This window comes from Microtus pennsylvanicus, chromosome 10 (genome assembly GCF_037038515.1).
Source record: "Microtus pennsylvanicus isolate mMicPen1 chromosome 10, mMicPen1.hap1, whole genome shotgun sequence".
Lineage (NCBI taxonomy): Eukaryota > Metazoa > Chordata > Mammalia > Rodentia > Cricetidae > Microtus > Microtus pennsylvanicus.
The window spans coordinates 99786813-99796817 of record NC_134588.1 but is presented as its reverse complement, the minus strand read 5'-3'; positions in this window follow the sequence as shown (position 1 = coordinate 99796817).

Sequence of the window (10005 nt, the reverse complement as noted above, 5' to 3'; positions counted from 1 at the left end):
AAACGCACACAGTCTCTGAGGGTGCTGGCATCCACAGGCTAGGGAAGAGTAACTAGAGGGAAGTGGGAGACAGAGACCTTCAGCTATGCAGCTGTGAGAAGCCATCACCTCATTCTGGGTGAGCCTTCCTAGTGCGGCTGCTTTGGGTCTGTAGGGCAAAATGTCTCAGCTCACTTCTGGGTTTTGAAAACCAACCAATCCCTGAGCTCAAAATCCCACCAATCCCTGAGCTCACCCCAAGCTCATGAAGTCTCTGCCCCAAGAAACTGTCTACAAACCTGTCTCCCACTCAGTTCTCTGTTGCTTCTCAGAGGCAGGGGCAGCCACCAATAAATTTCGTGTGTTTGGAATGTATGGTGTGACTTTGTGGTATTCCTTGGCTCCAGACTGCCAGGAAACCTTTCTCCTCAGAGCTGTAACACAGGGTCACCCACTCCCACACACTCAGCCAAACTCTCTGGCTCACTAAGAAAAGCTTTGGTGGATCCACACCTTGCTTTGCCACTGGGGCCTATGAGGAGGGAATAAATATTTTTACACATCTTCAGGAAAGGAATTCTGGCCATAACAGCCACCTCCTGAAGCTGCCATAGGCTCTCCAAGCTCCGGGAACTGATGCCTGCCTGTTCTGCCTAGAGAGGTAAAGACACCTAAGTTAGCATAAAGACACCGTTGGCAGTAGGCACCCCTCTCCATTCCTGTTGGTTCTCCTACCCTTGTCCACACTGTGGTGCCCCTTCATTCAGCTCTCCTCCGGACCAGGTCTCTTTACAGCCCCTTAGGCTCCCATCAGCCCCACTGTACCGCCAATTGACGGGGAAACTCTGTTAACCAATCACAGCTAATTGGGGAGTGGCGACCTGGACCCCAGGAAGAAAACCCCGAGAGATCCAGGTGCACGCTCCTCTCTGCGCAGTGCCCGCGGGATCGATTGGAATTTGGACCTCCTACTCTTGTAGCGTGAGTTTCCCCTTTTCAACTATTAAAATATAACTGTTATTCTTGAGCTGGTCTGGTTATTTATCGTACCGACCTAATTCGCCAACAAACAATAACTCTCACAGCCCAAGTCAGTAGGTCACCAAGTTCATTGAGGAAGGTGCACTAACATAAGAAAATGAAACGTTGAGGCAGGTGAACATCCATGAAAGGGACTCTATAACTGCTTCAAAAGCGTAACAGAGCACCACCTAGTAGGTGGCTTACAGCAGAAGAAACTTATTGGCTCACAATTCTGGTGGCCGGAGTCTGAAATTAAGGTGTCAGCAGGGCTATGCCCCTCTGGAACCTGTAAGAAGAATAAACTCTTGTTTCTAGGTCTGCTGGCAATCCTGAGTACTCCTGACCGTGGCCAGACTCTTTCCTTTCAGCCTATGTAATCACACAGTACCCCTCTGCTGTCTCTGCATCATGGCTCCCCTCTCCTCTGAGCCTATGCCCACGTCTGCCTCTATTGAGCATATCATTCCGATCATGAATTAGGGAGTACCTAATGACTTTATGTTAATTTGGTTACATCTACAAAAACCCTACTTGCTAATAAAGCCCTATTCTGACCCACTGTAGGTTAGGAAGGCAATGTATCTTTTGGAAAGATACAACTTAGTCCATAACAGGGTACCATATCCATGCTGGTGCTGACAAGGGTTTCTCCATGCTCCTGAACCCATGGCCATCACTTCCATAGATTTCAATACAAAAGCCAACTATCTCAGCTCTGAGACTTCTGACACCATAGAATTGCCTCTTGAATATATCAGGCTGGCAATAGGACTTTAATAAGACAAAAAAAATCGGGAGGCAAGTACAGACACTGCTTTCATCTGTGTGTGAGTTCTGGCTGGAACGCTACCTTCTCCTATTTGGAATGCCCTCTTCAGTCCCTTCTGTTTGTATGAATCAGCCAAATCTAGCCTTTGCTCACAGGCTAAATCGGGCTTCTGTTCCTTCACATTCCCTGAAGGACTCCAGCCCACGTAATCTCTCCTGAACAGACCGATATATTTATTATAATATTGTTCTATAAATGACATCATTTAGCTCCTTTTTCAATTGATGTTTTTCTCACTCTTAGTCTAAAGATAGAAGCCCTCATCTTCCCTGCATCATCCATCCCCAATCATTTCCATCAGTGCAGCCTCCTCCCTTTCATTCATGCAGGGTATCCAGGCCTCTTAGCTCTCCGGAAGTTCATGTTTCATGGGACTTAAAGCTCGCTTGGCTTATTCTACTCTCGGTCCTAACATGATTCTCTCCAGAAAACAACTCCAGAATCCCCCAGGTTGAGTTTCTGGTTTAGATGTTCATGTTGTCTAAAGGTACACACCAAACCTCATCACCGAAATCAGTCATGACTCACTGACCCCTGACCTGTCTCCTCTATGGGCTTTGTGACAACAGGGTCCACTCCAATCTCATGGTCCCCTGGACCCCAGTGCCTGGCTCACACTCAGCATGCAGCAGGTATGTAGTAAGCATCTATTAAATGAATGAAGAGACCAATGTGGCTTCAGGCAGGGAACACTGTGCTCAAGGCTCCATTCACGCAGTCCTGCATCTTGCCCTTTAGGGTCATTAAGAATCAGTGATAAGAAGGAAGAAGTAGAATCTGCAGAGATACTGTAAACTCCGTGCTGACTCCATCAGTAGAAGTTCTGCCCTCTCTGGCTCCCCAGGGAGGAAACCATTTCATCCCAAGGAGTAAAAGAAGTGAATAAAAAAAAGCCTTAGTTACTGTTCTGTTGCTCTGAGGAAACACCACAGCCAAGCAAACTTAGACGAGAAAGTATTTAACTTAGGGCGTGCTTACAGTTTCAGAGGGTGAGTCTATTATCATGGCAGGGAGCGTGGCAGCATGCAGGCAGGGAGCGTGGCAGCATGCAGGCAGGGAGCGTGGCAGTATGCAGGCAGGGAGCGTGGCAGCATGCAGACGGAGCGTGGCAGCATGCAGGCAGGGAGCGTGGCAGCATGCAGGCAGGGAGCGTGGCAGCATGCAGGCAGGGAGCATGGCAGCATGCAGGCAGGGAGTGTGGCAGCATGCAGGCAGAGAGCATGGCAGTATGCAGGCAGAGAGCGTGGCAGCATGCAGGCAGGGAACGTGGCAGCATGCAGGCAGAGAGCGTGGCAGCATGCAGACAGGGAGCGTGGCAGCATGCAGGCAGGGAGCGTGGCAGCATGCAGGCAGGGAGCGTGGCAGCATGCAGGCAGGCAAGTATGGTCTAGAGAAGCAGATGAGAACTCACATCTGATCCCTAAGTTAAAGAGAGGGAGAGTCTGGGCCAGGTGTGCTCTTCCGAAACCTCCAAGTCCAACTCCACTGACATAACTCCTCCAACAAGGCCACACCTCCTAATCCTTCATAAACAGTTCCACTAACTAGGAACCAAGCATTCAAATATATAAGCCTATTGGGGCCATTCTTTTTTTTCCCCTATTTATTTATTTATTTATTTATTTAAGATTTCTGTCTCTTCCCCACCACCGCCTCCCATTTCCCTCCCCCTCCGCCAATCAAGTCCCCCTCCCTCATCAGCCCAAAGAGCAATCAGGGTTCCCTGCCCTGTGGGAAGTCCAAGGACCACCCACCTCCATCCAGGTCTAGTAAGGTGAGCATCCAAACTGCCTAGCCTCCCCCAAAGCCAGTACGTGCAGTAGGATCAAAAACCCATTGCCATTGTTCTTAAGTTCTCAGTAGTCCTCATTGTCTGCTATGTTCAGCGAGTTCAGTTTTATCCCAGGCTTTTTCAGACCCAGGCCAACTGGCCTTGGTGAGTTCCCGACAGAACATCCCCATTGTCTCAGTGTGTGGGTGCACCCCTCGCAGTCCTGAGTTCCTTGCTCGCGCTCTCTCTCCTTCTGCTCCTCATTTGGACCTTGAGATTTCTGTCTGGTGCTCCAATGTGGGTCTCTGTCTCTGTCTCCTTTCCTCGTGTTGGGGCCATTCTTATTCAAACCACCCCAGGGAGAAAAGGTGGTTCAGGGGTTAAGAACACTGACTGCTCTCATAGAGGACCTGACTTTGGCTCTCAGCATCCACACAATAGCCCACAACTACCAGTTCCAGGAAATCTGATAACCCCTTCCAGCCTCCAAGGGCCCCTGCATGCACACAGTACACATAGACTCACACAAACAACATACATACTAAATGAGTTATTAATTAAATTCACATTTTTAGAAGTCTAATTCCACAAGAGACAAAGCATCTTGGTTTTCATCCACGGACAGACGCTGGATTAGAACGTACATGTGACAAGAGAGCAAAAGGAGGAGCGGCCGTGAGAGGAGGGTGCAGGCCCAGAGCAAAGACATGTGGGCAAGGAGAGTGGGGTGCAAACAGGAATACGCTAGAACGGTCTATGTGTGTAAATGTCCTAATAAAGCCCATTATTTTGCATGCTAAGAAAATTAACTTTCAAATAAAATAAGGTCCCAGTCCTGCACCTTGGTGGCTGTGTAGCTTTGGATGTGTCTCACCTCATTCTTGTCATCTGTCAGTATGGGGAGAAAATTCTGATATCACAGTAAATGTGATCCTTACAGTGAAAATGTCCCGTGTGCTTGATAGCTGTAACGTAAGAATGCTAACTGATATTGATAACAATTTTTTTCTTTTTTTTTCGGGGGAGAGGCATTGAGACAGGGTTTCTTTGTGTATCTCTGGCTGTCCTGGAATTCACTCTGTAGACCAGGCTGGCCTCGAACTCACAGAGATCCGCCTGCCTCTCCTAGGCACCACTACCACCCAGCAATAACAATGTTTTATAATAGTTACATTTAAACAGTCAAAAGCAATTTGAAACTTGACCTGTGAAAACTCATTTACTCAATAAAAAATAAGTAACTGAATAATCACTTCAGGAAAAAAATCACATAGAATCATAACAATCAAAACATACTGTTGCATAATTAAGTTACCCAAACAAGACCTTCTAACCTATCCTCTGGCCTACAAGGAGCCTTACTCTTGGCTCTGGAAAACTTTGGGGGATGCATCCTTAAAAGGACTTACTTACCCCAACTTACCCTTAGTGAAGTATAACCCTTTCCCACCCCAGAAGACCGACTGCTTTCCATGCCTTTCCATATGGCACAATATGAGGCCAGTGGATGTCTACTTTACCTGAAGCGGTCTTGGTTGCCATGCCTATATCATCCTCTAGGGATTTAGGATGACATGCCTGTGTTAGACGTTCTTGTTAGTTCTTTGTTTGTTTGTTTGTTTTCTTTTTTAGAAATTTGTTTATTTATTATATATAGTGTTCTGCCTTCACGTATGTTTGCATGCCAAAGGAGGGTTCCAGATCTTATTACAGATGGTTGTGAGCCATCATCGAACTCAGGACCTCTGGAAGAGCAGCCAGTGCTCTTAACCACTGAGCCATCTCTCCAGCCCATTATTTCTTAAAGAATGAGACATTGGTTTGGGCTCAGGCTTCAGATGATATGATCCAATATGGTGTAGAAAGCATGGTGGCTGGAGTCACTGAGTCTCCAGCAGCAGGTTCTCACATGGTGTTGACTAGGAAATAACCAGCCTGGCCAGGAAGCAGGCCAAACTCTAACCCTCTCAGGCTTACCCCCTGTGATCTCCCTCCACCACTCCACCAGCTATGCCTCCCACCCTAGAGGCCCCACAACTGTGCCACTGGTTAGGACCAAATGAGCAAACCCATGAGGCTGGGGGAAGACTTCCGGTTTGCCATGATGCCTTCTAATCTTCCCAATGCCTTTGCCATGAAGATAGTCCAACATCAGAAAGAATATGCTACCTTCAGCTGGGGAGGCCAAACTGCAGAGTTCAAAGAACTAAGCAAAGTGTGCCTTTCCTTTGCTATGGAGACCCTATTGGTCCCACTGATGTGAGCGCTGAAAAGGGATCTCTCTTCTCTGCCTCCCTCCCACCTGTGACCTCTAGTGCCGTCTACCGTCCCCCAGGAATTGCGCTCTGTGTAGTATGCGAGCCTCGCTTAGACAGACTATGTCAGTAGAGGCTCTGTGTGAACCTGGCAGAAACTCCGTCTTTTCCTGTCCTTCGGACTGACACTTCCCTTGGACAACCTTTGCTTCTTGCTGGTGTGTACCCTTTGACCCCACTCTAGCCAGTATGGCACAAGAAAAATAATTATGCTATGCTTCTCCCCACTTCTCACTCCTGGCTCCATCCTTTCTTGACAGTGTCCTGATAAATAAGCACACTGCCGGGTTGACTCGATTGCATCAAAAGGAGGGGTTCTCTGCTAGCCAGAACAAAGCAGAACTGCTCGGAACCAAGACACACTGGTGCCCCAAATCCAGAAGGCCCTCTGACTACCAGGCTCACCCACCTTCCCCTTTCAAACCAAAAGTCTGGTTCTTAGTTCTACCATCAGGTCTCTGGGTGACCACTAACAAACTGGATAATCTCTAAAAGGTGGCATTTTTGTGACAAACCCCACAGGTGACATATGATCAGATACAGCATAGGCAGGCACAGTGGCACCTTACTATGATCCTGCAGTAAGTTGGGGACAGAAAGAAGTCATTTTAAAGATGATTATGCCTTCATATTCTGATTATAAGATACAGTGACACAGAGAACCACTACATGATCATGGTAGAAAAGTGTGAAATACAAATGAATAAAAAGCCTGGGTGCAAAAAGCAGCAGCGCCAAAAACTTCCTGGAGGAAGTGGAAGTGGAAGTGGAGACTGTTGGGAAATAAAGGAAGTAATGGCGCATTGGAGGGTCAGGTGTGGGGCAAACTGAGAGAGACATGGTGACCTGTGCTTGAGGCGGGGGTCTTGGAAGAAGAATGACAGATCAAGACTCAAAAGACATGGGATGGGGCTGGAGAGATGGCTCAGCAGTTAAGACTGGCTGCTCTTCCAGAGGTCCTGAGTTCAATTCCCAGCAACCACATGGTGGCTCACAACCATCAGTAATGAGATCTGGTGCCCTCTTCTGGCATGCAGGCATACATGCAGTCAAAACACTGTACACATAATAAAGAAATCTTTAAAAAGAGAAAGTCATGTGGAATGTCAGAGTAATGGTCTGGGCTACTGCTTCCAGAAGCTTCCTAAGTGTTGCATGTCCAACTTTCCTGGGAGCCAGACTTAGAGTCCTGAACACCAAGTTACCTACAAGTCTATGATCCAAAAGTTGCCAGACTTTTAGTCTTGCGTGTAAAGACACAAACACAGACATGTGTACATGTTTGTGTGAAAATATTTCTATGTGTTGTAGCCTGTTTTTATTGCCTGTCATTTTATCAGTGTCAAGTTTCCATAACTAAGTCCTTTTAGAAACATTTTGCATGAAATTCTGCATAATGTTTCATACTAGGCTTTTAGTAAAGTCCTGTGCTATAAATACAGAGTGGGGCTCCTGGTAACAGTGTGTTCCTTAAACAGGGCCTGGCATGAGCATGTGCCAGCCCATTTCAGCCTTTGCTGCCTCAGTGACAACCCCCAGGCAAAGTTCCCAATGGATCCAACAGGCACTTCGCTGGGGCTTCTGTGAAATGCAGAAGGTATGGGCTCCTGTGATAAGAAAAGTCTTTCTTGTTTGAGATTAGAATTTATCTTGGTGGTTTATGCCATTCCTTGAACAGATGGTTGATAAATAAACATGGTTGTTTACAGTGTCATTCAGACAGGAATGACAGCAGGCTAGTGGTATTCAAATTCAGATTCCTCCCTGCTGTGCCTCTCCAGAGCTGTAGAAGCCACCAATGAGATCTGCAGATTTCATCTTTCTGTCCATCAGGTATCAGCCCCATATGTCTGTGCCTTCAGTGAGTACCCAAGTTCATTGACCCTTTTTAGCACTGTCTTGGCCCGTTTGTGCTGATACAACCAAAGACCATAACCAGAGTGAGCTTACAAACACCAAAAATATATCACCCATGGTTCTTGGAAGACCAAGCCACAGTGTCAGGAGATGCGGTTGTTATGGTTTTGGTCCCTTTAAGAGACAAGCCACACCCATTCCCCACCCCATCCGCTGAGGCAGGCTGATTTTCAGCTTCTGGCCTGAGCTCGCTCTTTCTTTTCCATCTTCCTCTCAGAGAGGCAGCTTTGCTTCTCTCACCCTGCATGTGGTGTCTATCCATGTTTCTGTCTTCTAACCGCCCGCCATGTGTCTCCCTGCCTGGAACCAGCCATTGCTCGGGGACCAGCAGCCGTCTCTGCCTGGGGCCCACTGGCCCACTGCCTGCTGCCACATGGCCTGGCACCACTGCTCTGAGACCAGCAGCTGTCTCTGCCTGGGACTGGCTGCTCCCAGGGCCTGTTGTCTGCCGCCACATGGCCCACCACCACCATTTGGGACCTACAGCATTTCTGCTGCCTACTGCCGCAGGGATCTTGCAGCATTTTTTAAAAAAGAATAAGAGCGGTGTCTCGTGAGGCACCCTGCTTCAAAGATGGTGCCTTCTTGATGTTCCCATATGATGGAGGGGGAAGATCACTTCCTCCAACCTCATTTGGACATTAGTCTATTCATGAAGATAGAGCTCTCTTGTGAAATAGCCCCACCATAAGCTAGTAATACCATCACACTGGGGATTGTTTCAACACATCAATTTTGAAGACACAAAACCATAACTAGCACCTACTCTGGGTCTGCCTATATGTGACACCCACTCAGGAGTTCCGAAATCAAATGTTATGGGAAGATAAAAAGTATATGTGGTGGTTTGAATCAGAACGCCCCCCCCAGGCTCATATTTTCAAATGCTTAGTCACCAGGGCGTGGCACTATTTGAAAGGATTAGAAGAGTTAGGAGGTGTGGCCTTGTTGGAGGAAGTGGGTCACAGGGGGTGGGCTTTGCGGCTTCAAAAGCCAACACCAAGTCCAGAGTCTTTCTAGTCCTGCAGATCAGGATGTAGCTCTCAGCTATTTCTCCAGCACCATGCCTGCCTACTGCCATGCTCCCTACCCTGAGGATAATGGACTAACCTCTGAAACTGTAAGCAAGCAAGCCCTCAATTAAATGTTTTCTTTTAAAAGAGTTGCCCTGGCCATGGCGTTTCTTCACAGCAATGGAAACCCTAACTAAGACAGCATACAATTCCTCATACCAAAACCACGGCGATAAACACAGCTGCAGCTATATCAATCTACTATGTCCACCCTGGTCTCTGACCCACAGCCCTGTGTGTGTCAAACCCAGGCCATGTAGGAGCAGAAGACGGAGAATACAGCACTCCCCAGACATTGGGTGCTGCTTTAGGGCAGAAGGTGGCTTGGACAATCCTTCAAAATAGCCTTGAACAGCACATGCCCCTCCCAGGAGATTTGGCAGGCTCCTCAGGGCCTCCTACAAGCTTCTCTGTCTCCTGACTCTGAGTTTTACACTTTCTTGCTTTGGTTCCTCCTATCACACGCGAAGGAATCCATCTTTTCTTGATTGGTTGCTTGTTGGAGAACCACAGAGTGTCCAACAGACTCAAAGCACAAGGAATCATATTTACCTGTGGCCACGGGGTTCTCAATTATGAATCCCAGATGCTCGCAGAATATATATATATAAATGAAGTTTTTTGGCTCATGTAACTAACAAGTTCAGGGGTATCATCATCTCCAGAGCTTGAATGAGGCACCCCACTTCACCTCTTTCCATCCCTCTCCCCATTTCCACTTTTCTTGGCTAAACATAGGCAAATGCTTCCCTGCAGCTCCTCACTTCCCCCACACTGGGAAGGAAGTCCCAGTGACCCTACCCCATGCCTCATGACAACAGTATCTAGAGAACAAGGATTTTCTCTCTCAGCGGGTTTCAATCCTTCAGGAACTGAAATCCATTTACATAGATGCTGGGCTTGGGCTTTTTGCCTGCTGTGAACTGGCTCCTGTGCCTGCTGGAAAGGCCTCATCTCAGAGTCTGAGCTTAGTCAGTGAGAAGCTGTTCCCTCAAATGATAACAAGGGTGCTGTTTCCAAAGAGGAAGATGCTGACTGGCAAAGGGGAAGATAACAATTGTGCCCCCACAGTCGGGCGCTGCAGTGTCTCTTCTGCAT